The sequence below is a fragment of the Marmota marmota genome, unplaced genomic scaffold (assembly GCF_001458135.2).
Source record: "Marmota marmota marmota unplaced genomic scaffold, marMar, whole genome shotgun sequence".
NCBI lineage: Eukaryota > Metazoa > Chordata > Mammalia > Rodentia > Sciuridae > Marmota > Marmota marmota.
The window spans coordinates 2,997,247-3,025,189 of NW_025999897.1; the positions used below are offsets into that span (position 1 = coordinate 2,997,247).

Below are 27,943 nucleotides of genomic sequence, written 5' to 3' on the forward strand. Positions count from 1 at the left end.
AAGGCATTTCTATCCCTGCTGCCTATGGCACAGTGAAGGTCTCACTTCAGGGACATAGAATTTCACACTCCCCCCCAATCAGAAGAGTTGCTCTCCTATCTCCACTGAGAAATTGGCACCTGGACTCTGTTTTGTTGCTTGTTGCACCAGTGGGATTTGCTAGATTAAGATTTCCATGCTAGAGACAATCCTTCCGGAAATTCCAGGGCCTCCAGTGTAATGCAAAATGTCTTATACCAGCACTCTGGTTTTAATCTCAAATGTACCTCAAAGGTCTGTGTGTTAAGGGCTTAGTCCTCAAGGTGGCGCTATCGGGAGACAGTGGAACCTTTAAGAGGTGGGGCCTAGTGGGAGGTCTTTAGGTCATGGGTATGCCTGTGAAGGGAATGATGGGATACCAATCTCTTTTGTTTCCCAGCCATGAGGTGAGCAGTTTTGTTCTTCCACAGGCTCCTGTATGATGTGCTGCCCCACCACAGGCCCAAAGCAACAGGGCAAACCAATCATGGACTGAGACCTATAGAACTGTGACCCCCAAATAATCTTTTCCCTTTATAATTTGATAATCTCAGGTGTTTGTTATAGTGATACAAAGCTGACTAACATAACCAGTGATTTGAAACCTTCTGAGGTGCATCGTATCACCTATGCAATATGTAAACATACGGACGCTCAAGTCAAGATTGGCTGGAAAAATATCACTAAAAATCATCCAAATACTGAGATAAATGGCTAAACACAAAAATTATTTATCAAAAATCCAACAGATATACACCAACAGCAGCCAGTTGAAAAATGTAATGCATGAAAAAAATCCTGTCTGTGAAGCAACAACATGGTAAAGTTTTAGATTATCTTACTAAATTATATGTTAATGCTACACAAAGAAAACCTTTAAACTATTGACAAACATAAAATGAAACTGACAAACATAAAACAAGATTGATAAACAATGTGACATTTTTAGATTGACAGTGTCATATAAAAGTGTCATCTTTCCCCTAAGTTAATCTATGAATTCAGTGCAATGAGTTCTCTGGCACATGATTCTGGGGTTAGTCTAGAAGAAGAAATATTGATTAAATAGCCAGAAAATTATTTTAAAGTTGAAGATAAATAAGTAGGAGCTATTAGATATTTATGTTTATGATGCAGCCTCTGCAATTAAAATATTTTGATGCTGATGAAAAAAATCGATACATCAATAGAAATTTTTAAAAAGCCATTTCCAGCTGTGATTAACTAGCTTGTTAAAATAGCAGTTTCTGACTATGTTTAACTAGCTTGTATTAGACTAATTCTCCCACTGAGAATAACTCTAACAGTTGGATAAAGTGTAAAAAATCTGTTTAAAGACATTGGACAGCAATCACAAAAATCCATGATTCTAGAGGTCAAGAGCAATTGACATTTTGTACAAATTTTCCAATTGAAGTAAAGTATTTGCTAGTTCATACAGTGCGGGTGTGAGAGGCTGAGCAAAAATTTGCAGATCTTACAGTAGCACATCGTGCTATAAAATCAAAATGAGAGTTTAGGGCTTGCCAAGGAGGAGCGTTGTGGTAAAGAGAAAAAATTTTCAAATGGGGGACTTGGGAATACTCATACTCTCTATAAAGAAGTAATACGCCATGTAAAGAAATAATCCAGCTTCCACTAGATGGATATCCATCTTCAGAGCAGCTCAATTCATGATTGAATGTAGGCAATCTTCTCCTAGGTAACAGACTGACAAAATCAAAACTAAATCCCATCTTGGGGAATATCATAGCACAAAGAGCATTTCTAGTTTTCCATGTGAATGTCTAGTGCTCAATGAAAAAAAAATACCAGACATATCAAGAAGCAGGACTAAGACTAAAAAAGGAAACATTGGACACAGAAATGATGAGAGTCAGAACATAATACGGCAACACTGTTAACATGCCTAAAAAATAATCATCAACTCGGATTTTCATACCCAGTTAAAATATCCCTCAACATTGGAGGCAAAATAGGAATATATTCAGACAAACAAAAATGAGGAAATTTGGCATCAATAGACTTGCATCAAGAGAAATGTTAATGCCCGGTGTGGTGGCACATGCCTGTAATCCTATTGGCTGAGGCCCAGGGTTTGCTAGTTCAAAGCCAGCTCAGCAAAAGCTAGGTGCTGAGCAACTCAGTGAGACCCTGTCTCTAAATAAAATACAAAATTGGGCTGGGGATGTGGTTCAGTGGTCGAGTGCCTGTGAGTTCAATCCTCAGTACCCACCCACATCAAAAAAAAAAAAAAAAAGAAAAAAAGAAATGCTGAATGTGTTTGTGACACAGAATGAATTAGTGCCCAAGCCCAGGAAGGCAGGACAGAAGCAGCAGCAATGGAAAGGACAATTACCTGGGTTAGTGTAAATAAGTGGTGAGTGTAAAAGGAACAATAGTACTGTCTTGTGGGTTGAAACACATGTGGAATTACTTTGAAGCCGATGTGCCCTTTTTCTATGACTTAAGATTCTATCTGTTGAACTGATTGGTAAGAAAATCATAATTTACCACAACTTACTGGGAGAAGCAAAGTTGACTCAGAAGAAAACCATAGCCTCAAGAGTATATGTGTGTGTGTGTGTGTGTGTGTGTGTGTGTGTGTGTGTGTAGCCCCTTGGACACAAACATAGGAGGAAGAAAATAATAACATGGAAGAAATTAATGAAAAGGAAACAAACACATAATGAAGAAAATCCACGGTAGAATTGGTAAATTCATTGTAGAATGGGGGTGGGGAAGGAGTGCGCAGAGGGAGAGTGTGGGTCCAGGGCTGGTGCGGCTGTGGAGTCCAGGCCCTCTCCTCTACACTGATGGCGATGAGTGTCATCAAGCTCCACTTGATGACATCCACCTAAATTAACAATGCAGCCCTTCCATAATTTAGTAATTGCACGGCTAGGCATGCATGCCGGATATACCGACAAAGTGCCCGTGTAGCAGGCGGCTTCTGCTGCACTCTGTGCAATGACAAGAAACAGCAGGCAGCTTAGGTGACCATGGGGCAGGGGCTAGACAAATAAATGAGCATTCCTTCCTCCCTATAATCGAACACTCGGTGACTATTACATATGAAGAATTCTGTATGTTCAATATGGTAAGCTTTCCAAAATTTATTGAGTGATAAAGGCAACAATCATGAAATTGCATACAGTATGATACTGGGTAAAAATAATGCAATCATCTATGCTATGTAAGTAGTTTATATATTGCGTATTTGTGTATTATTTTTATTTCCTGATTTCTCTCCCTCTCTATATATTATAATTAAAATAGAGATGATTTTATATATATACACATAGGTTTTATAAATATATATACACACACACAGATATAGAGAGAAAATGTGTGTGTGTGTGTGTGTGTGGTGTGTGTCTGGGTTGAAATTCAGGTGTCCCACACTCAGGCTCTGTTTACTTCTTCCTCAATGCCTTCATAAAGAGATGAAAATCAGCCCTGGCTTTCATTTAATCCATAAATTTAAAAGCTCCTGCTTCCCCTCTTCATACAGAGATGCACTCTTGAACACACACACCTGTACCTAGGACCTCTCTGCCCTTCCTGCCCAGCACCCCAGCCCCACCCTCAGCCGGAGGCCTCAGGAACAACCCTTCCCTCTGTCCTGCTAAGTCCCGCTCACCCTGGCAGCGGAAGAGACCCACCAGCCCACCCAAAGCCAGTCCCACAATGAAGAGGGTGCCGTCCTGAATTCCACTACAACAGAAATGGATTTCTATTTTAGGGTATTTTCTGGAGCCAAAGTACCATTTGGCAAACACAGGACCGCACAATTTTCTTCTTCTTTAACACAGCAGCAAAAGGACTGCAAACTCCAAAGTTCAGGGCGCGAAGTCTTCCTTGCTGACAATGAGAAGTCTGCTCACCCCATCACCTCCTGCTCACACCTCCCGCAGCTCTGGGTGAGCATCCGACACTCACTTCCCCCATGGCCACCGGGTGTGACAAAAGCCAGAGAGAAATGGAAAACAATTTTGTACCCTGTGTCCTATTATATGTAGACAGGAAAAATGTTCAGGCTTGATCTAATTCCGGTGATACTGGCCATCCATCAGATCAGGCTGCAGCCTGCCGAGACAGCGGGCCAGGCTGTCACCCCGCCCCAGAGTCCTGGTTGTGGGTTTGCCCTTCCCTCACCTGCGCACATCTCAGCTTCCCGCTGGCTGACGTTTATTGGACCAGCACATGTGCCCAACACCGCTCTGAGCAATTTACACGTGTTAATCCACCTCATCCTCACAACTCTTCACGGCATAATTAAAATAGCTGCTCCTTCCTTCATTTTGCAGAATGAAATGAACACACTAACGAGCTCTTGATGGAGACTCCAGCCTGACACATAGCAAGCACAGAGTCTGTCTGTCTTTTGAATTTGTGATACGACCTTTTAATGTACTCTTTCTGGCTCTTTCCCCGTTCTTCCTGTGGATTGAAGTTAAGCCATTTCCTTTCTCCGGTACAGCTTTATTCTCCTCCTGCTTCTTCTATGTTGTTTTTCTTTTTTCAAATACATTACAATTCTAGGGAAGCCCAGGATTACAATGATACACATATTGTCTTACACAGCGCCTTTTAATACCTGTCAGGAGAAGAAATACACAATAGCCGGTTCTGGTAATTACCTGCCTAATTACCTTTATTGATGTTCTTTGTTTATGAAAATTCAAGTTAATGTCTGGTGTTGGTTGCTTTTAGCCTGAAGAACTTCATTTAGCATTTCTTGTCAGGGGGATCTTTCAGCCACAGTTCTTTCAGTGTGTGTTGATCGGGGTGTTTTTATCCTGTCCGTATTTTTTAAAGGATAGTTTTGCTGGCTATCAGAGTCTTGGATGATGGCATTTTTTCTTTTTCTCTCATGCAGTCTTTTCAACTGGGGCCTCCTTGTCTTCTTGGCTCCAGGACATTTGATGAGATGTCAGCTCTGAATCTTGTTGGGGGTTCCCTTGTACGTGACGAGTCATTTTTCTCTTGTTTGCTTTTAAGATGTTGCCTTTGACATTTTGACAATGATGTGCCTGGGGGTGGCATAGTTCCTCCTAACCACGGTTATTATCTCCACTTTATTGAAAAGAGGGTAGTCACACAGTAGGAATGCCAGGGTCTCCCAACTATAAAGTAGGGGAGCTGGGATTTGAACTGGGAAATCTGGCACCACGATCTGTTCATGCTCAGCTGCCTCCTGTTCATCTCCCAGCCTGGCTCTCATGGGGCTGCAGGTCACTTCTGCCAGAGTGCTCGGCCACCCTGGGGATGCTCCCTTCCGAAAAGCAGAGATACCAGAATGACAAATGGAAACATTGACCTACTTTTTTTCAACATCACTAGCCTCTTGCTTAAGATAGGAGAGATGAAGGTTTCGGGTCCTTTTTCCTTGGCTTTTGCATGATCTACCTGGATGGGAAAACCAGGTATTTTCCTTTTAGGATAAGTCTTGCCTTATTTGGAAAGAACATTCCATCAAACCTCCCTTTGTGTATCCCTCCTACAAAAATAAAGAATCCAGGTGCAAGCTCTCTCTTTCCAACGGACCCCTAAGGTTGAAAGCCGTCCCAGATTTTGAAAGGCATTTCTGTGTGCTTGTGAGCTTTCCTCACCGTTTTCTCAGTTATTGATGTAATCAGGTTTTGTGAACACAGCATAGGTCACCAGCCCCGCTAGCTGGCGATAAGCAACCAAGTGTACGTCACTGGACACTGAGTGATCCTTGGTCATGCCCAGACACCCCCCTACCATGATCAAAGTCCATGTTTGTGTTTTAGGAGAGACATGATTTTTTCTTTTTCTGCTGATTATTTCTTCAGGGGAGAGAGGAAGAAAGTGGGATGAGGGCATCTGGGGAGGGAAACCCAGGTTCCCCCAGCTCCAGAGCCCAGCCAGGTGCCCTGCAGAAGACAGGACTTCCAAAGAAAGGCCGTGTGACTGCAGAATGAGGACTCCTGTGAGACAATAAAGTGTGGCCCTGCCCCGTCACAAAGCCCCGGGGGTGTGCTTCTATAAATACCTCCTCCCAGCAGCATTTGCTGCCTCCAGGATTCTAAGGGTATGTAGGACACACCGAAGCTCCCCTACTCTCCACCATCCTGGGTCCCTGCCCTTCTTCTGTATGCCCCAGCCCTGCCCCATTGGGTCCTCACGGTCAAACAGAGAAGCTAGACAGATTCCCCAGGGGCCCAAGAACAACACCCTTGAGCTCTGCTCCCAGCCCCCCGAAGGCTGGTGCAAAACGGAAAACGATGTACAGCCACTTCAGGATGTGAACCTTCAACCCGATGCCAAAGGAAGGGAGCCGCTTAATAGGGGATGCCGTGTTTTTCTGGGGAGTTAGTTCTCAGTCCGATGCCATCCTCCTTCCCTCCACCCTGTTGATGTAAGATGAAAAGATGTCTGGGCAAACCTGAGGCCCCCAAGCACCTGGTTCTGAGCATGTGCCTACAAATGAGGAAGCCCAAGGCCACGTGGAAGGCAGAGCAAGTCCATTGGCTCTTCTGGCCCTGGAAGGTGGCCCCACGGCCCCCGGAGGGTCTTGCCCTTGGTCCACGAGTCTGTGCTCTGGCAGATGTGATGTCTCTTGAGATGAAACCAGGTGTTTTCACGGTTTTAAAGGGAACTTGATGTCTCCTGACTGGATGACAGAATTAAAGGCCTGCAGAGCGAACTCAGGGCCAAAATGGGGGCTGTCACCCCTCACTGGGCACCCCCCCTGGGGGGTGGCCAGTGACAAGATAGAGGAAGGCCAGGGGCTGCTGCTGCCCCCTCTCTGTCAGCAACACCATCTCACCAGCTGCAGAGCCTCTGGGCATCCAAGAGCATTGGTCTGGAAACAGAAGCACAAGGCAGCACAAGGACGAGCCTTCCCCGGCCGGCGCTGCCCTGCCACTCCCCTGCTGCTTGGCCCATAATCCCGTCAGGACCCTCTGAGGGAGCAGGCAGGGTGCGCAGCAGGGAGGTCCTGGCAGCTTGTCTGGCTCCTTCTGCTGCCTCTGCTCTCCGAGGAGCTGGGGCCTGGGGCAAACTCACTCGGCCTCAGTTTCATCAATAATCCAGGAGTGAGTCTCTCTTCAGAGTTGCCATGAGAACGATGTGACATACTGTAGGCCACAGGCTCTTCACAAATGCCAGCTTTACTCCCGGATCCAGAAGGGTGGCAAAGTCGACCCCCAAAGCTGGAAAGCTCTGGGCGGAGAAGATGGCATCTGTGGGCTGGGAGCTGCAGGTGAGGAACCCTGTTTGCCTCCTTTCAGCCTTGGTAACTGGCTCCGTGGGACCAGGCAGAGGCTGGGATGGGACGGGGAGGCTCAGGACTTGGCAGGGCTGAGAATCCCAGAAACCTCCAGAAAAATGCCAAATAGGAAAGTGTCTGCCTTCCAAGAGTCAGGTCAAGAACTGAGAGGAGAATGAGAATGGTGTGCCCTGGACTTTCCCAGGAGCCCTGGCCTGGCAGAATGGGACAGGACAAGTCCTTAGAGCAGTAATCCTCCATCCTGCTGCCGGTTGGTAGCACCTGAGGAGTTTTAAAGAAGCTTTAAAGAGGTCCCAGTGCTGGATTGCTCCCAAGACCCATTGCATCTGACCTTGTGGGGATGGGCAGGGGCCCCCAGTGTTTTTTAAATTCCCAGGTGATTCTAATGCACAGTCAAGGTTAAGAACCAGTTGCTCATATGTGGACCCTCACAAGCCTGGAGATAGATATATAGACCCCACACTCATGATCTGCTTTCAGTTTGGACCAGAACTGAGTTGTTCAACATGGCAGCCACTAGCCACAGGTGGCTCTGAGCATCTGAAACATGGTGTGCCCAAACTGAGATGTGTGGTAAGTATGAAACACACAACAAATTCCTAGGACTTAGTGTGACAAAAGAACTTAAAACATGAATGATTTTTAAAACACTGATTACAAGTGGCAATGTTATATTGAGCTAGATACAATGTATCGTTAAGATTAATTTTACTTGGGTCATTATAACATGGTCATAGAAAATTTTAAATTACATTATATGACTCACATTCTATTTTTTTATTGGAAAGTGCTGGTTTAGAAATGAACCAGTTAAAAATGTGTTTTCTATGGTTCTTCTACTTGTAAGTTTGTGACAATAATTTAATTTAATTCATGATTCCATTTATATAACATTCTTCAAGTGGAAAAAGAAAATAAAGAAATGGAGAAGAGGATAATGTTACTAGGGTCAGGAATGAGGAGGGGAGATGGAAAGAGGCCACGTGTGGCCAGAAAAGGGCACCAGGAGGTCCATATGGTGAGGGAAGGTTCTGGATATTTACTGTATCAATATCGACCTTCTGGGTAATTTTGCAAGATGGCACCCTCAGTGGAACTGGGTAAAGGGTATCTGGAATCTCTGTATATTTGTCACAATGGCATGTGAAGCTACAGTTATGTCAAAATAAAAGGTTTAATTAAAAAAAATCACTTCTGCAACAGTAACTTTCATACTCTGCTGGCAGGAACATAAAATAGTGCAACTCTTTTGGAAAGCAATTTGGTTGAACTTTAAACATTTTCATTTCTCTTGGTTTCAACAATTCTGCTCCTGGGAATTGCTGCCAAGGAAATAAATACAAGTACGAAATACACAAAGATGTTTATTCACTGTTTAACAGCAAAAATGCCCCAAACCACCAAAAGGCCTTTCTGTAAAGGAAGGCCCAAGTGAACTCTGGCTTTCCACTGGAGGGGCCAATAGGTGGTCAGTGATGGAAAATGCTGGCCAGGGGAGCAACAAGAAATGCAATACAGTGTATTAATAGCCTGTTTGATAATTTAAAAAATATCTTTTACAATGTGTGATGATAAGTACCAAAGCATGAATAGTGGTTGTGTTGATAGAAGGATTACAAATGAATTCATTATTTCTACTTTACTGTGTATTTCCCCTGATTTTGTTTAATAAACAGTCACTTTGTCTTCCAATGGCACGACCTTTCTCCTAAAAAATCAGCCATCTCTCCTTGCTGAGGGACAATGCCCAACTAGGGAACATGGCAGGCAGCCGACTCGCCCCCTGCTGGCTGACTGTGGCGGTGCAGCCTGGAGTCCCGAGTTGCCTGGAGGAACTGCGGGTCAGAACACATGGGCAGCGAGGGGGCGGTGGGGGGCGGTGCAATTGGGGGCCGATTTAAGACCCCATTCCTGCTCCAAAGCCACTCGGAGAATGATTGTCTATTGCAAGAGTAGAAAGTATCTGAACCATGGTAGCCTACGTAAACTCTGGAAAGATGCTCAAACTTTCAGAGCTTCCTTTGGTAAAGACAAAATTAATGACATTAGTGGAATGCGTGGTGGGTCATTGAGGGGGATAATGGCATGGAGTCCCGGTGGTCAAGGAGATGTGCTCTATTTTCCTAGCTAATGCCAAGTCCTTTTCCAAAGGAGCCATACCATCTGCAGTATGTAGGAGTCCCTGATCCTTCATGGCCTTCCCACTATTTGGTATTGTTGGATTTCTTGATTTTGGAATAAAATGGAATCATGTTGTCATCTTCATTTCCATGATTACTAGTGATATAGAGTATCCTTTTGTTTAGTCCAGATTCCTCTTCCCTTTTTTGGTGAAAACTCTCTTTCATGTCTTCTCTCCATTTTTTTCCTTCTACTGAGTTCTTCATCTTTTTTATTAATAATATATAGGTGTTCTTTAACTAGTCCAGATACTAATCTTTTGTCTATTTATGGGTGGAAACAATTTTTGCACAATCCAGGGCTTTTCTTTTCACTTTATTTGTGGAATATTTTGAGAAGTTCTTAAATTTATTTGTATTGTACTATCATTAACTTTTGAAGGTTGACCTATATGTAGCAACTTTGCTGAAAGAGTCTCTTGGATTTTCTGTAAAGATGATCATAAGTCAATGTATGTTAACAGTCCTGTAGTTTTTCATTCAGATTCCTATACCTTTTTTTTTTTTTGTCTTTTTTTCCCCCTTGGCACACTGTTTAAAAAATTTGGGACATACAAGGGATGATAATGATATACTTGTCCAATTTGAAAAAGAATGATTCTAACATTTTAACACTGAGTATGATAGTTGTTGAAAATATGGCTGATCTGGGTAAGAAAGTTCTCTACTGTTGCTAGTTTGCTAACAGGTTTTGTGTTTTTGTTTTACAATAATATTGATCTTCATCATTTTTTTGCATTTATTGAAATAACATTTCCCTTTCTTTATATATATTAATGAGGTAAATTATATTAATAGACTTTTTAATGTTAAAACACCCCTGCATTACTGGGATATATCTTGCTGTTGTTGTCAGATATACATACACAATTTACTATCTGTGACATTGGTATTTATAAATAAGTAAGGTTGATCTATAATTTTCCTATTGTTTTGTATGGTATCATCACCAAAGTTTGAGAATTAACCACAATGGGATATCATTATGCATACACTGGAATGGCTAAAAGTAAAAAGATCGGCAATACTAAAGTGTTGGTGAAGATCTGGAGAAACCGGAACTCTCATACATTGCTGGTAAGAATGCAAAATGTTACGACTACTTTAAAAAGTGGTTTTGAAGCTTCTTATAAAATTAAACACGCACTTGCCACATAGCTCAGCAATTTCACAGGTATATGGGACACAGAGGAATGAAAACTTGTGATTGCAAACAGCCCAAACTAGAAATAACCCCAAAGTCCCAACTGCTGGATGTGGTATATGGAATACTACTCAGCAATGAAAAGAATAAATGATTGATACTTAAAACAACTCGAGTGAATCTCAGAAGCATTACACTAACTGAGACAGTCCAGACCCAAAAGACTACACACTATATGATTCTCTTTATTTGAAATCATAGAAAAGGCAAAACTATAGGAAGAGAAAAAGATCAGTGATTTTTTTGTTGGCCAGGGGTAGAAAAGTAGCTCAGTACTGGGCAGGGAATTGGCTTGCAAAGGGACATGAGAACTTTTTAAAGTGGGAAGATATTATGTATCATAGTTATAATTCATTAAATTACATGCTTAAAATTGGGGAATTGTATTATATTTGAATTACACTTATTTAATTATCAGTATTGAGGATTGAACACAGTGGTGCTCTATGGAGCTGCATCCCCAGATTTTAAAATTCATTTTTTTTTTTTTATTTTGATAGGGTCTCACTAAGTTGCTGAGGCTGGCCTTGAACTTGCTATCCTTTTGCCTCAGCCTCCTGAGTAGCTGGAATTACAGGCATGTGCCACTGTGCCTAGCTGAATTATACTTAAAAAAAAAAAGTTTTATTGGCTTCCTAAATAAGTTTGTATAGGACAGCAATTATGGGCTCCTAATGTTTGCTAAAACTTGCTCCTTAAATGTTTGGTAAAACCATGTGGTGCTATTTCCTTTTGTGGATATATTTTAATTTTGTTTCAATTTCTTTTTTTTAAATATTTTATTTATTTTTTAGTTTTCGGCGGACACAACATCTTTGTTTGTATGTGGTGCTGAGGATTGAACCCGGGCCGCACGCATGCCAGGCGAGCGCGCTACAGCTTGAGCCACATCCCCAGCCCCTTGTTTCAATTTCTTTAATGGTTATATATTCAGCTTTTTTGTTTCTCCTTGAGTTACTTTCTAGAAAGTCCCCTATATTAACATAAATTCATGATATTCCCTTTATGTGTTAAAAATTTTAGTTGCCTATAGCTTCGTCCATTTTTGTTTTTAGTATTCTGTTCGGTTTTATCTCTCTTTTACATACTACTGCCACAGTTTGGCTATTTTATTCAGCTTTTAAAATAACTAGCTCTGGATTTTGTTGTTTCTTTTTATTCTGTTGTTGATAATGAGAAAACATCTCTGCCATTTCAACATAATTTTTAGCCTTTTTAAAAGCTAATCATTTTAAACACTTTGGCCTTATTTCCAAGACTTTTCATAGTGTTCTCAATAAAGTTCTTGAGGTGCTAATTTCCCTATTTGTTATTCGTGCTAACGGGGTAAACTCAGCCCTCCTGGCCCTCATGTGGTTTCTAATTTTTATTGTGAGCTCATCTTCAGCAGCACCCCCACCCACTCCATGGGGATCCTATGTCCTTTGTTATACATTCCATGACCCCAACAGCTATTTTTACATTAAATTCGCAGCTCAAGGTTTCTGCCGCTGTCTCCTGCTATAAACTTAGACTCTAGGTCTGCAGGTAGTTCAGTCATTGCTCTTTGGTTTTTGGGAGGAGACATTGTCTCTTTCCTCCAGAGCATCTGGACAGACTGAATGTCCTGAAAGCTTCCTGAGTTGGTAAGTTGGCAAGTTGCTAGCCTCCCACACATGGAGGGGTCCCAGGGCCAACTTCTGTCCTTGCTAAGTCCCAACAACACATCTTCCTGTCCCTGGATTGGCACTAAAATTCCAGACTTGATCTATTGTGTCCCATATCTGGGTCTAATATTCATGGTCCTCCTTGGTGCCAGTTCACATGCGTGGGGCTCTGAGTTTGAGTTCCCTGGAGATCCCTTCTTTCTTAGAAGTCACTGATACATTTGAAGACCTTTTAGGAGCTGGTAGTTGGATGGATGGGGGTGTGTTAGCCGAGTTTACTCTGGTGCCCAAACTAGAAATCTCAAAATTCAGGACAGGTTTTATCTCCTTCTCTTTCCTTGGGCTGGTGGCAGGCAGCTCTCTCACTTCCACCAGCGTGTGGGGTTGTGGAGAGGAGGGAGGACTCTCTTTCTCCTCCTGTGCATTTCTCAATGTGCTACAATGAGCACAAGTTGATTCTCCAACTGGGTGTGTGTGTATAAACATATTTGTGTACATATATTTAAATTTAAAGGTCAACACATTTCTAATTTAATTTTCATTAACTTTAAATTAAACTTAAAAATTTAAAAAGATGACCTATATATACAGCATGTAGTTGCCCCTCCGCATGCATGGTTTCCACACCCTTGGAATCAAATAACCACGAATAAAAAATATATGGGGAAAAACTGCATTTGGACTGAACATGTATGGACTTTTTTCTTGTCATTATTCCCTAAACAATACACTCTAACATCTATTTACATAGCATTTACATTGCATGAGGTGTAGTCAGTGATCTGCAGATAACTGAAAGAATCCTGGAGGATGTGCATAGATCGTCTGCAGAGACTACTCTGTTTTATACAAGGGACTTGAGCATCCTTGGATTTTGATATCCTTGAGGGTCCTGGAAACATTCCCACCCCCATCCCTGCCCTAGATACTGAGGGCTGTGTGTGTATGCATGTGTGTATTTTATATATATATATTTATTTTATTTTTTAAAACCATTGCAGCTTCATGGCAGATGAGGCAGACAGTGAGCTCCTCCCCTCTCCCTTGGATGGCTCTTTCCCTAGTTCTTCCTGGGGCACAAGCCAGCTTGTCCCAGGCTTTGCAACATTCTATTTTTGTTTTTCTTATTTAACTGTGTCCCATATACAATGAGGAGTGGAGTGACCCATTCGGTAGTTTATTAGACAAATGACCTCTGTCTGCAACTGCCCAAGTCACTTGGAGCTCTGCAGGCCAGTCATGGGTCCTCAAGCCCCTTCCCCATTGATTTCAGTCCCAGGCAGAGATGGCAGGGATGGACAGGAGGGGACGTGGCAGACCCCAGGAGCAGGAGTGACAGATGCATGGCAGGTCTGATTGCCGCCAGCCCCAGGGGTACAGTGGAGTCCGACAGGAAGCCGGCTATGGATTTCCTTCTCATCTTTCTGGCTTGTTAATGATCCTGGAACCCGGCTCCAGGCTAGACTGGCTGGGAGTTGTATTGGGACCCACCTTCTGGAGGAACATGGTCTTAATTATTTAATTTCTAGACTTGGACCATGACCGAGGCTGTATCTCTGACCATCTGACCCCATAGATCAGCCTGGGAAAGTCTTGGGTGCAGCATTAGGCCATCAGAGCAGCAACCACACAGCACAGAAGCCTCGCTGACAGACTGGAAAGACTGTGTTGACCCTGGCCTTTGAAGTGCAGGACCCAGGAGGGGGTCAGGCCATTGGCCCTTGCTGGTTTTGCCCCCCCTGGGTGGCTGGAGGCTGCCCTCCCTTCCTGGCAGGCTCCACTGGCCAGCCTTTGGCCACTCTGTCCCTCTGTGCCCTGCGTGGCTCCCAGGCGCCTCCACTGATGACGCTCTATCTTCCCCACAAGGGAAGGGAGGGAGACGGCTGTCCCCGTCCACAGGAAGGAGCCGGGAGCAGAGGAAGCCAACACTGGAGATGCCGGCTCTCTGTGGTGCCTCCCTACTTCTTCCTTCCCCTCCACAGAGGCAGGGTGGAAAAAAAAATATTGGCCGTGGTTTTGATGTTAATTGAACTTGAAGTAATGGCCAGCTCTGGCCTGCTGGCACTGGGTGGACGAGGGGTTCTCCATCACTGTGAGCGGCAGCCAGCGTGTCGGACCCCACATCCTGGCACCTTCCTGCACCGCGCCCCGGGGCCTGCCCGGCAGGGTCTGAAGGCAGGTCACCAGGGCTGAGGGGAGAGGGAGAGGGTCAGAGGGGAGCAGGGCCGCTACCACCCCCTCAAACACATCTCTTGCCAGGAGAAAATTCCTACCTGCTTTGGGCTCAGATTCCTTCAAAGCTGAGCTGAAGCCCAAGTGGTACCAATAGCATTATCACCCAGTAACACTTTAGTCTGAATTTGTAGAGCCTTGTCATCAATGAGGATAGTCACAGCACCTGTTTCAGGGACCTGGCGAGGAGCATGTGAGGTGGGTTTCAGGGCCCAGGCCACATCTGGCACTGCCATTAGCTGATCTTTAGGTTGAGCTGTAGCTTTACTGAAGTGACTTACTTGGTGGGTAAGTGGTGCACTTGGGATTTGAACCCTTTACAAAAAGGGGCTCCAACCACACTCTTTAACTCCAACCACACTGGCTTGAGCCCTCCAGCCCCCAAATGGTTTGCCATCTGTTCTCCAAGAAGTCACAAAAGCCATTGTTCCTCAGTCACGTTCACTCTGGGTTCAAATCCCAGGGCCACCACTCACCCTCCAAGAGACCTCGTGTAAGTCACTTCGCATCTCTATACCTTTGTTTCTGCATCTATACGTGGGTGACAAACAGAGAAGCCACTTTGCAGAGGCGTGTGCAGATTGAAGGAGGAGGTGCCCAGGTCTGGGCCCGGCACAGTGGTGTCCCTAGCTGGACTTGCTATTCTACCAACACACACCTGTGCTGGGACCAGGGTGGGACACCAGAAGGCCTCTGGGGACAGTCGTGTCTGAGGGTGGTGGGATTCCTGCTACAAACGCACTCATCTGTTGGAGACAGAAAGGGGCTCCCACCACATGGCTCCTACCCACGTAGCTGGGAAGGGCCCTTCTTGGAACAAAGACTCCCTGCTTTGACCTGGGCCCTGGCAGCAACTAGACCAGGCAGGTGAGGCAAGAAGGAGAGTGGCATTGTGTGCTGGGGTCCCCTCTGTCACGCTGCAATCCCCCAGGTATTCTAGATGGGGAGCTGAGGGAGGTGGGAGACAGGGAGCAGCAGGTGGCTGTGAACTGGCCTGGGCAGGCAGTGTCCAGGTGCATCTCCACCATGTCCCCCAGCCCTCCCCTGACCCCAGAGTGCCTGCTTGCTTGATGCTCCCCATCTCAAGATGTGGGAACCGGGCTCTGAGGTCACAGGGACAGCTCAGGATGTGCGGGTCCTGAGGGCCGCAGTGAGGGGCAGGTGGTGCTGGCCTGGCTTTGAGACCGCAAAGCTCTCCATGGCTCCTCAGCTCCACCCAGACAGGAGTGGCTCTCGGGGAGGAAGGAAGTACTGACACCTGCTGTCACACAGAGGGACGGACCTGAAGCACATTCAGCTGATGAAGGACGTCAGATACAAAGGCCACACACTGCTCGACCATGAGTCCATTTATATGACATACCCCTCAGAGGCAGAGCCCGAGGGCCAGAAAGCAGAACAGTGGTGGGCGGGGCCTCAGGGAAAGGGACATGGCACGTGGGCTGATGGAGGTGAGCTGAGGATGCCACAGAAGCACAAATAAAGGCCCCCAAATGGGAACACCTGGAGGAGGCCACACCTGAGCTGAGCCCAATACCTCACCTGGTTTCTGTCTGGAGAATAGTTTTTGTTTTAGAAAAAGGGAAGAAGAGGAGTTTGGAAGAGTCAGCCTCTGAGCTGGACGCTTTGGTTACCTTTTCCTTTCACAAATGGCAAGGATTCAGAAAGCGCATGGGCTCCTTGGGTTCAAATCCCGCCTCTACCAGGTATGAGCTGGGGGACTGGGGACCGGTTACCTGACTTCTCTGTGCTTCAGTTTCTTCACCTATAAAGTGGGGTTCATGGTGGTGATGTCACCATGATGTGGTGATGTCACCTCTCTCTGACATCACCACATCATGAGAGGCTCAGGCAGAGTAGCCCATGGGAACCCAGAGTAGGAAATGGGCCAAGAGCTGCTGTCCCCATTGTGTCTTCTCCATGGCAGATGGCCGCTTTGGGGCCAGGGACACGGTGATTTTTAAGGATTCATAGCCTTTTTTTTCTTCCCAGCCACAAACTTCGACTGAACCTGTTCAGATATCATGGGGAGGGCAGTATTCCATGGCTGGGCAGATGTCCCTTGGGAGCACAGATCCCAAGAAGTCAGGTCACCGATCCCCAGTCACCCATCTGCTGCCCAGCTCATCACCTTGAACCACAGAGGGTCTAGGCAACAGCCCAGCCCACCCAAGTCAGAGTTGTCCTTCTATCCTTCCTGCCCAGCTGTGTCCCCCATGTCAACCTGCAGGGAGGCACGTTCTTGGTGCAGCTGTCCCTCTGTGGCTTGACAGCTCCCCATGGGACACTGAGTCCAACCCTGCTTATTCCAGTGGCTTCCTGACCCCAGGCCAGGCTGACAGCTGGCTTCCTTATAGGCAGGAGGGGTGGGTGCTTCTGCCAGCCTCCACCCCTGTGCTGTCTCCCTCCATGAAGCTCATGGGAGTCCATATGCCTGGACCAGCATGTCCCCACAATGTCCCTGCAGGGTTGTGGCCCAGGCAGCCTGGGCTTGAGCACCAGGGAGCAGGAGGCAGTCCTCATCAGTTAGCCCAGGAGAATAGCAGGTCTACCTCCTGGCAGCTTCTTTTTTCTGACAATTCAGATTTCCTCTTTGGAATTCTAGAGATGGGTCTCATTTCCTCCACATTCTGCAATGAAACAGAAACTACTCTGGTAACCGGGATCTGGGCAGGGCCGCTAATCAGCTCCCCCATTTTGCTTGAGCTAAAAACCTCTCAGGCTTTGGACCTGCAGAGATCTGGGTTCAAAACTCGACTTTGCTTCTTATTAACTGGGAAACCATTGGGAAGCTGCTCCACCTCTCGGAACCCCAACCAACGCATCTGTGAAGTTCCCTTTATTGGTAACAACAATAAAAACCACACCACCAAAGCCCCACCCAGCGACGTTCTTCTTCCCTCTATTTCACACACAGGAAGTCTGAGCGGGATGGAGAACTCAAGCTCCCTCAGCAGTGAGCGGAAGACCCTGCTCTGCAGGCAAGGCCCTCCCCTGCCCTGGAGTTAGCCTGACGTCCATCGGCTCCTCTGCAGACCACCACCCAGCCCGCTGTGGCCGTGGGAACTGGTGCCCTCTTCTGGCCTTTGCTTTTTTTGGGGGGCTACTGGGGATTGAACTCAGGGGCACTAGACCACTGCGCCACATCCCTAGCCCTATTTTTTTATTTTATTTTATTTAGAGACAGGGTCTACCTTGAGTTGTTTAGCACCTCTCTTTTTGCTGAGGCTGGCTTTGAACTCGCGATCCTCCTGTCTCAGCCTCCCGAGCTGCTGGGATTACAGGTGTGGGCCACTGCACCTGGCTGGCCTTTGCTTTTTGTCTAATGGAACAGTCTGATTTCTCTGTCCATCTGCTCATTGGTGCCTTCGGTCTAGGTTTATCTCCAAGGAATCGCGGCCTGTTGAGCTCTGGGGCAGGAAGACCTTCAGGGCTTGTGGACTGGAAGCCCCTAAGGGAGGGGCATTCCCTAAAGCCCACCTGACCCTTGCTAGTCAGGGTTCTAGAAACAGGTGTGGGAAAAGTGAATCCTCCCTCCCCTCCCCATCCTCTAGGGACATGAAACAGGGGCCCAGAGATGAGTGGGGACTGGCCTAAGATGGCACACAGCCAGAGAACCTGGTTTGAACCCGGGTCTCCTGACATCCAGCCCTAGGCCAGGGCTCCTCCTGCAGGGGCTCCCTGAGAAGAGCGCCCCCACTCTTTTCCGTGGCTGTTCTCGTCCAGGGCAGCTGGCGAGGGCTGGGCAGAGGCTCCTGGGCAGGTGCAGACAGGACCTTCCGCCCATCGGGCATCACCTTCAGGTGAGCCAAAGCAGCAAAGGTCACAGTGGTGGGGTTTGGGTGTTAGAGGTCAGGGGCTTCCCATCATCCCAGAAACCACAGGCCACAGCCGCCTCTGACGGCAGCTAGCCCGAATGAACCGGGAAATGCACAGACACGCCCACACCTCCTGAGAGAGGAGCCTACTCTCTGGGGCACACACCCTCACACCTGAGTGTCCAGCAGGCCCAGAATGTCCTTCCTGGGGGTGTCCCCGTCACTGCAGTCCATCTGCAGGGAAGACACTCCCCCAGGGGACAGGGGGTCCACAGTGAGAGTCACCAGAGGGTCTGGGTTGCTATCAGCTGCTCCTCTTTTGTCGACTGTCTGGGGTATTTTTAAACCTGTATTTGCAGCGAGGAAGGTGCTTGTGACAGGCGCTTGAAGAAGAAGCTGCGGGTGGGTAACGGGGGCTCTCCGACGCAGGGGTTTGGGGGATGAAGCTGATGCTGGGGCTGCCCTGGGTAACACATGCCTTTCCCTTCGATTCAGGCTCTGCTCCCAGGAGAAGCATCATTTGACCAAGGCTGGCAAGCTGGCCCTGAAGTCCCCTGGGGACATTGACTCAGAAAGGGTGGCTCCTGTGGGACTCCCTGGGTTTGTGTTTAACTTGCCTCAACCTCACCAAATGGCAGGGTCGGTGATCAGTAAACAGGTGTGCAAGCCCAGGACAGGAGCCCCTGGCTGGGAGGAGGAGCAGGGTGCTCCAGCCCGCTGGCTTCTGGCTGGCCTGGGAGCACCCAGGGCAGACATGCCCCACCCCGCACTCCCCCTGCAGAGCGCAGCTTTGGACTCCACACGTGGCAAAGGAAGGGGCTGAGCTGGTATTTGAACTCAGGGCTTCACAGTTCCAAAGCGTACATTTCAGTGTGAGACGGTAGCGCACGGGCTGCCCAAGTTCATGTCCCAACTGTAACCCTCCAAGTTCCTTCACCCTTCCTGGCCTTGCTTCTCTCAGTTGAAAGATCAAGAAAAGAAACACTTCGCTTGTAGGACTATTGGGGGGGTGTGTGGGAAAGCACTGGATATGGTGTGTGCCCCTAGCAGGCACTGAGCGCTCACTGACCCCCTTTTTACCCAGAGAGAAAGCTGATGGCCCTCCTCCACGGGCCCCATCAGAACCACCCGCCTGCCCTCACAGGGCCACTACCTCCCGCTGGGTCCTTAACTCTCTCCCTGCTGCCGCTTGGCAGGTCCTTCCCTGAATCTCCCTCCCTCCCCTCCTTCTGGCCTCTGCTGAAATGTCACCTGCTCAGGGAGGCCTTTCCCAGTCTCACTGTTGAAAGTGGCAGACCCCCACCCCCAGCCCGCAGGCTCCGAACTCTGACCCTTTGTGTTCCCAGCATTTCCACCATGCAGCCAAGTGGGTATTCGACTTCCTTAGCACATTTATTGTCCCTCTGTCTTTACAATGACGCTCCTAAGGGAACAGGATTGATTTTTATTCATAGCTGTAGTCCCAGAGGTTCTCAACAGTGGGCTCTTTGGCTCCCTAGGGATAAATGGCAATCTCTGGGGACATTTTTGGTTGTCACAACCTGGTGTGTGGTACTGGTATCTGGTGGGTAGAAACCCTAGGGGGGTTGCTGAATATCCTACAGTGCCTGGGACATTTGCCAATCCACCAAGTGTGAGGATCATTCAGCTCCAAATGCCAATGGTACCACAGCTGTATCACCTTTGCTTAAATCAGAAGTTGTTATGTGCATATTAGGTGCTCAATAAATGCTTGTTAGGGAAGAATAAAGAGATGTTATCATCACTGTCATCATGATTATTTAAGAACAGATATGGTCAAGAATAATCCTTAAGAATGGATGTCCCTCCCAAGTTTATGGCCAACAAGTCACACTGGTGGCATGTCACATCTTCCCTCTGGCCAGGGGTCTGCCCTCTGGAGCACCCAGAATGGGTTGCAAACTGCTCATTGCTGGATCATCATGAGCTAAGACAAGTCCATGTTGCCAGGCACCGGGGAGCCCCGGTGAGGCTGCCGGCTGCCCCACCCCTCATTAACCAGCCTGGCTTATGGGCTGCCTGGGTGGGGACGCTCACTCCTGGTCTCCCAGCACTCACGGAAGCGCTCAGGATTTTTTGCTCAGTGGGGCCAGGAGCCACCTGTGTTCAGGGCCACCCCAGCAGGATCCCTCTCCTGCAGCCCAGAAGCCTCGCGGGTCTGGGTGAACGATGCTGTTTTTTGCTTCTCTCCAGAGAGGGCGATGTGACAGACACGGACGGTCAGGGTGGCGCAGGTGTCGGAACCTCCCCTGGCCCAGCCCCGCCCCGTCAGCCAGGGGATACTTCCTTGTTCTGCTGACCTAACAAATTGCCACTGACAATGTGACAGACTGTGCTCACATACAAAGAACACCACCTATCGACTGCTTGGACCCTCGGGACTGTGCGTTGGACGGCCATTCCCTGAAGGGCAGAGGAAGGAGGCTTCTGCCTTTTCCTGGGCTTTTCTTCACCTCCCTAGGGCTGCCAACGCCTAGGTCAGTGCCATCTAACACCTCGTTCTCTGCAGGCGCCCACCCTCTTCCCACCAGGAATTCCACTGAGATCTACCACTTTCCCCGCCTGTGCCTGCCTGGGTTGCATCTCCTCCCCAGGCGTCCTGGGCTCGGCAATTGGGTCTTTATATTGTGGTTGTCGTTATGAAAAAGTCCTACATTCGCCACAGCAGCCGCGAATGGTGAGCCTGGCCACGTCCCATCTTCTCTCTCCTGCGCTCCCCTCTGTTCTTCTGCCCTCTCCCTCTCCTCCCAAACATCCTGCAAGTTCCTAAACAAGTCATTGATGCTAAGGTCCACTGGCTGAATAAGTGGACGCAAGGCCATGAGCCAGAGGAATAGGTCTCTCATGGTGGAACATTGCTACCAAACAACTAGGTTTGGGCGGGGAAAGGATGATGTTTGGTGGGCAGGGACTTTCCTGATGCCCCTGAAGTCACATGCAGCTGATCTAATTCTGCCAGGGAGTAAGACCGGTGTAAAACCCATGATGGGAAGACAGGGCAAGCATGTGTGCCAAGCGACCACTTGGAAATGAATCAGGAGCCTACATGGGGTGGCCCAGAATGTTGATGGCTAGAAGCCTGGGGACTGAAGTACCAGCTCTCCCCAGAGGGAGGGCTTGGTAGAGATTCCTCACTGAATCTGTGAGAGTCCCTGCTACAAAAATTCACCCCACTACCCGGGCTCTAGGGATAGCAGGAGGCATCTCAGCTCATGGTCACCTCCCCCAAGTCCAGTGTCTGAGAGTCTGGCTGGATGCTGGGAGAAGTCAAGGCACAGCAACCTGACCTGGACACCTTTAGGGAACTGCATGCTGTCACCTGTGATGTTACTTAGTTCTCATAGCGCCCTGGTGGCTGGTTTACAGATGAGGAAACTGATTCTCCAAGCCGTGCAGTGACTTGGCCAATGTCACCCACTTAGTAGGTGCACTAGCTGGGGTTTGGAGCCTACATTTCCCACCACAACCCAAAGCCAGCCTTTTCCAGTCAAGTGCGAACAATTCAGCCAACCCTCCCCTGCATCTCCTCCCTACCAAGTCACGAAACCCTGACTCAGAAGGCTGAGAGTGCTGAGCCCCCAGGAGATAGCCATGGACGAGGGGCCCACCAGGATGCCGGAGTTCTTATGTCACCAACAGTCGGCCATCTCCGGCCAGGGCAGACGCAGTAGCCCTCACCACACACAGCTCCTCAGCACATCCACTGCTTCCACATGTCGGGAGGGAGGTGGAAGTTTGGGTGGGGACATGAGATCTCACCATTATTAGAATTTGAGGGGGTTTTGGCCCTGAGATGCCCTCAGCTATGCCCAGGTACCAAGTTAATAGAGAAGGGAGGTTGAGCTAGGGCTTCTCAGGCAGGAAGGGGGCACCAGCAGGAGGGACTGGCTATGGGGTCAGCAAGGAGGGGCAGCCAACCTGTCCCCAAGATACTGTGGTCCTGGGATGTCCTGAATCCAGGACATCAGATGCAGGCTAGAGTCCCCACCCCCATCTCCAGGGCAATTCAGGCTGTTCATTCATCAAGCTGGGGGTGGGGGTTGTAGAGAGAGAGAAAGGAATAGGTTTGAGGTGGCTGGGGTGAGGGTCTCTCCCCTTGCGGTCCCCTGGATGGAGGTGAGCAAGAGCCAGCTCTGGTGACATTCTGAATGTGATGTCCATCAAATTGCGACAGGCTCCCATTCACAGACCCTGTCCTGGATCTTGCTTTCCCTGGTCATTGACAATCTGGTACAAAGTGGTGAGTCTCTTCCCTTCTGGAGACAAGAGCTTCCTCATCCATGGAAGGGGGCATGCGTGTGCCAGGCAGGTCGGGTCAGGGCATGTGGCTGTGCCTGGGCAGTCAGAATATAAGCCCCTTTGTTTCCCAGCCAGGCACCTGAGATTTCTCTCTCAAGCCCCTTTCAAACCGGGAAGGGATAATCCGATTTCACTTTTAAAATTTAACAAGCAGCATCTTCATCAATTGCCAAATTAGGATGAGGCCAAAGAGGTCAAGTAATTAAAACAAAGGGCTCTGGAGTGATTGGGGACATTTCTTGGCGTGTGACTGCGGGTTGATATCTCACACTCAGCCTCTGCTGCAGGGTCCCGATGGCCGCCCCTCTTCTGCCCTGCGTGCCCATCTCTGACTGGTGGCACCCAGCAGACCCTGCCCTCCTACCAACCGGCCCCAGGCATCCTCGCTGTCGAGAGTCCGGGGCGAGCAGACGTCCCTGGGCAGACTCACCGGAGACTGGCCGGTTGGTCCCACCCGTGGGTAAGCCAGTCCACCTGGCAGCTCAACAGGTGTTAGTGGGCTTTCGTTTTCTACCTGATCCGGAAAATTTCTGCCAGCCCCATGCAAGTCCGTCGAGGGAAAGTCTGGCCTCAGTTTCGGAGTGGAAAACTGCCCAGCAGCGTCTGCAAAGAGGGGGCGTCATCACCTCCCCGCGCAGTCACACACACACACACACACACACACACACACACACACACACACACACACACCCGCCNCCCCGTCTGCACACCAGGAGCTGGCAGCCGGGGGGCGGGGGGGGGGGACGCGGACGCCGCCTTCCGCAGGGAGGGGCGAGCCTCGGCTGGAGCCCCCCGCGGGGACCGCAGGTGAAGAGTTGGGGTCTGGGGGGGGGAGGGTTCGAGGCTGCTTAGGTTTGGCTGAGAACTGCCGTGAATCAGATCTACTTTTCAGTGCCAGCGGCTGCTGCGGGGACTGTAGGACTTTTTCAAAACGACAACCACAACTATAAGGATGATGGCAGTGATAACAGGACGACGTGGCCGCTAATATTTATTGAGCACTTACTGTGTGCTAGGCACTGGTCGTGCCCTTTGCATGTCTCAAGTCATGTAACCTCACAACACCCCCACTTTACGGATGACAGAAGGGGGCACAGAGAGCTGAAGTGAGGTGCCCGAGGACGCACACCTGGAAAATGGCAGAGCCTGATTGCAGCTCAGGTCTGGCTGGCTCCAGGGTGGCAAATCGTTTGCCCCTCTTACCTATTAAATGGAAATATATACAATAAATGATGCCACCTAACATTTTCAGATTTCTTCTTTCTACACCTTCTCTGTCTCCTTTGTTCTCTGGGCCCTGGACATGCAATAGGTACTCAATAAATATTTGTCAATCGCCAACTGATTTGAAAGCTACAGCTGGAGCCAGGGTGGCCTGTCCAGCCTGATTGGCTGGTACAACACAAGGATTCAGTTTTCCTGACTTGAATATTTGCCCAACTTCTTTTTCTCTGTAAGGGCAGCCTGACTGGCCCCCTGGTCCAGCAGCTTGCACACAAACCACCAGCTCCTGCTCCTGCTGCCACTGGGAAGGGGCAGCCAATAGGGATGGGCTGACAGGGTGCAAGCTCCAGGTCACAGAAGCTTCCCGTGGAAGGTCTGTAAAGCTCCTTCAGACCATCGAGTGGCCAAAGATGAGGAGTATATATAGATCTGGGGCAAACGTAGGTTGCTAAGTAATAAGACATCAGTAGTGAACATAGTGGCCAAGGACTCCTGACCTGGGTATCATGGGAGGACATTGCTGCATATAAATGGGGTCATTTACAACTGGGACAACTAAAAATTTTTGGAGAGGACATGCCAGGTTTCCATTCACAACATTTTTAGGCCCAGAAAATTCTCAACTTTTTTTTTTTCTCTTCCCAATAGGAGTGCAGGCAGCAGGCCTGACCCATAGCAGGCGCACAGTTAATATTTGCTGCATGAATGACTCTAAGTTGGAGAAGTGTTCCCTAGACTGTCAAAGAGAAAACCTCCAACAGTCAAAGCCGCAGCTGGAGATGGATCAGAGATATGAAAAAAGAAAAATAGGTTGAGCAGCCAGGAAATGTGCTTTTAGAAAGATCTGCAATTCATACTCCCAGAGAAAACCAGGGGGGCTGGCCTGGGACCATGTCCTTCAGGGTCATCTCTTTTGGGCAGTGGCTATGTCCTTGGGCAGCTGAAGAGTGGGTCTGTGGAGGGAAAGAGGTGACCAGACTCCCTGGAGATAAGTATGCAGGAAGGGGTGTCTTGGGAGAGGATATCCCTTCTCATGAGCTGATCGAGGGTTGATAGAATTCCCACTTGCTTTTTAGATAGCTCCCTCTTTGACCAGTGTGACCCTGTTCTCTGGATTTTCTTGCAATACCCATGGTGAAATGGCCTTTGGAAGACGCATTTTCCCTTTAGGAGGGAAGTGGGTTTGCAGAGATGCTCATGGCCTTCTCCCCAGTCTGAGGCAAGTGGGGAGCCAAGACCTGGGGCCTGAGCTGCATGGGTGGGTTAGTCAATGAGTCCTTCTACCTGGCTCTGCCTCTAACTAGCTGTGTGACCTCAGACAAGTTATTTAACCTCTCTGAGCTTTAGTTTACTCTTCTATAATCAGGGTTGGCTTCATAGGTGTATGACTGGGCGGTCACATAGCCCTGCTCTTGGGAAACCTCTGTGCTTGGTTTAACAATGTACTTTCACCATCTCGAAATTCTTATTTTTTTTTCTTTATCAAAGGCTGCACTTTAATTTTTGCATGGAGCCCATTTGACGATGTACCTACCTCGCTGGGTTATTGTGACACTCCAGTGAGATCCCCTTTGAGGAAAGGCTGATGCGTAGCAGGGGCTCCACAGGAATGACCTCCCTCCTTGGATCTGACCATGAAGGATAAATAAAAGTTCAGCAGGGAGACTGAGGGCGGGAGGGGTTTCAGCCAGAGGGAGCATGTGTGAAATCAAGTTCAAGCGGAGGTGAAAGGGCTGGGGCAGAGTTTTGGTGGGCTCTCATCACTGTGACAAAATACCCAACAAGAACAGCGGACAGGAGGAAGGTTTATTTGGGGCTCGTGGTTTCAGAGGTCTCAGTCCTCAGATGGCTGATTGCATTCTTGTGGCCCACGGTGGGGCAGCACATCGTGGGGGAAGAACCACGTCCCTCGTGGCAGCAAGGAAGGAGGGGGGAGGGGCTGCAGGGACGATGCACCCTTCCAGGGCACACCCCCGTGACCCGCCTCCGCCAGCCACATGCCACCTGCCCACAGCCACTACCCAGTTAGTCCATTCAGACGAGGATGAACCAATGAGGTTGTCCCAACTCTCATAATCATTTCACCTCTGAATATTCCTGCATTAACAAGAAGTTTCCGGGGGCACCTCGTATCCAACCCTTAACAGGTGGAAGACATAGACTGTGAGGGCCCAAGTATGGAAGCCCTTCTGACTCTGACAGAGTGAGGACCTCAGGGCAGAGGCCTGTGAGCAGCATCTGGGAAGGAAAGGTGAGGGGAAGGTGAGTGGGCTGGAGTGCCAACATCCTTGCCCCCACGGGTTCAGCCGCCGCCTGCTTCAGATAATGAGACAGGCAGTGGCTCGCGTGGGTGGGAGCCCTGCTCACAGGCTGCCAAGGCGGCGGTAGGAACCGTTTGTTGTAGACATAATGGGAAACTGCTGTAGGTGTCACAGCCAGCAGCTGTGCTTGGGGACCTGGGGACTCCGGGCCTGATGAATAATGGAGCAGCCCTTCCTCCCTGGGTCTCTTTTTCTCTCTTCTCAATAATTCATGCATTCCCCATTAGTTGAGGAGTTTCATAAAATCCCAGCTTTCTCTGAATCCAGGGCCCATCTGAGCAATCTGACGGCTTCACGCATGAGCACTTGGCTAGAAATATGCTCTCAGGCACATCTGGCTGGGTAGGCCGGACCTGGTGTCTGGGTCCAGAAAAATGCTGTGCTGTGTCAGGGAGGAGGACAGGTCCTCCAGCCCCGCCTGGCTCCTTGCAGGTGGAGGGGGTGGCACGTGTCACTTCCAGGTGGAGGCTTTGCCACTCTCTTCTACCTGCCTTTGGGATGCAGAGGCAGGTGAGAGGATGCCTTCTGTAGCTCTGAATTCCCCTGTGATAATGAGGAAGGAGTGAAACTTCCTTGCTGATGTCACATAGACACATGTCACAGCAGGAAGAAGAATGTCTGTTGTTTGAGGCCACTGCAACTCAGAAGGCTGTTTGTCACCTCCGTGTTGGTTCTATCCCCGTGATGGATCTAACCTCACCTGTCTCCCTTCCTCCTTCCCTTTCTTATGCCTTCGAGCACACACTGAATCCTTTACCTACAAGCCAAAGGGCTGCACTCTCAGTGGTACAATAGATGGGCTGGGGAAGAGCTCCAGACCCCAGGGGTCATCAGCGATGACGTGGAGCAGTCAGTACCAGACAGACAAAGGCATGCCGCGCAGTACTGGGAATGGAGGGGTGGGGCTTCTGTGCAGATCCAGGTCAAGATTGCAACGGGTGTGACCTGAAGGCCTGCAGGTAGGAATCTGTGTGTTTGGGGGGTCTGGGGCATTGGGAGGAGGGAGAGGGTTCAGTGAAGACAGGGAGTGAAGGCAGACAGACTGGGCAGGGTGGAGCCAGAGGAGGCAGGCTCCTCGTAGAGTCCTCCCTGTGGAGGGTTGATTCGTAGCCATGCCATTAAGGCCTATTACAACCAATGTCAATCACGTGCGAGGCGCTTGCCGTGTGTGTGTGTGTGTGTGTGTGTGTGTGTGTGTGTGTGTGTGTGTGTGTTTGGTTCTCATGACACTGTGAACTAGGACATTCCGACCTTTTTATTTCCAGATGAAGAAGTGGCCGTTTAAAGAGCAATTTACCCTAGGAGTGACCAGATATAGCATTCAAAGGAGAACGACAAGGTCAGGCTCCATCTGCCTGGATGTCACCCATGCCAAGAGTGGGACAACAACCAGAATCTTCAGGCCACTGTCGGGTCCCAGGTCCCTGGGGCTGTCTCAGCAGAGGGCCTAGACCTGTCCAGAGACACACAGTCCAGTGACTGGGAAGGTGGGGAAGGCTGGGTGACAGGCCAGGAGGTTCAAGGGATATTTCAAGAAACAAGGGACTGATCACCATTCTTCCTTTGGAGGGGGGTTGTGTCGCCACACAGCACTTCCTGCCCGGGGGGTACCCACAAGGTGGGCTGGGGTTTTGCCTGTGCTTGGCCTCCAGGTGAGATGCTTGCTCACCAGCTGTTCCTGCCCGTGGACTTGACCTTGATGGGCGGGGCAGTGGGTGA

General features: G+C 48.8%; 1 long non-coding RNA gene across 1 annotated transcript; it reads right to left on the minus strand.

Annotated features, from left to right (window-relative positions):
• Window positions 1-15,875: 15,875 nt before the first annotated feature.
• Window positions 15,876-23,352, minus strand: LOC125615087. The gene is made up of 2 exons (XR_007345643.1): window positions 17,736-23,352; window positions 15,876-17,171 (listed from the first exon to the last, which is right to left on the minus strand). It is a non-coding gene; the product is annotated as an uncharacterized LOC125615087 (long non-coding RNA).
• Window positions 23,353-27,943: the final 4,591 nt, after the last annotated feature.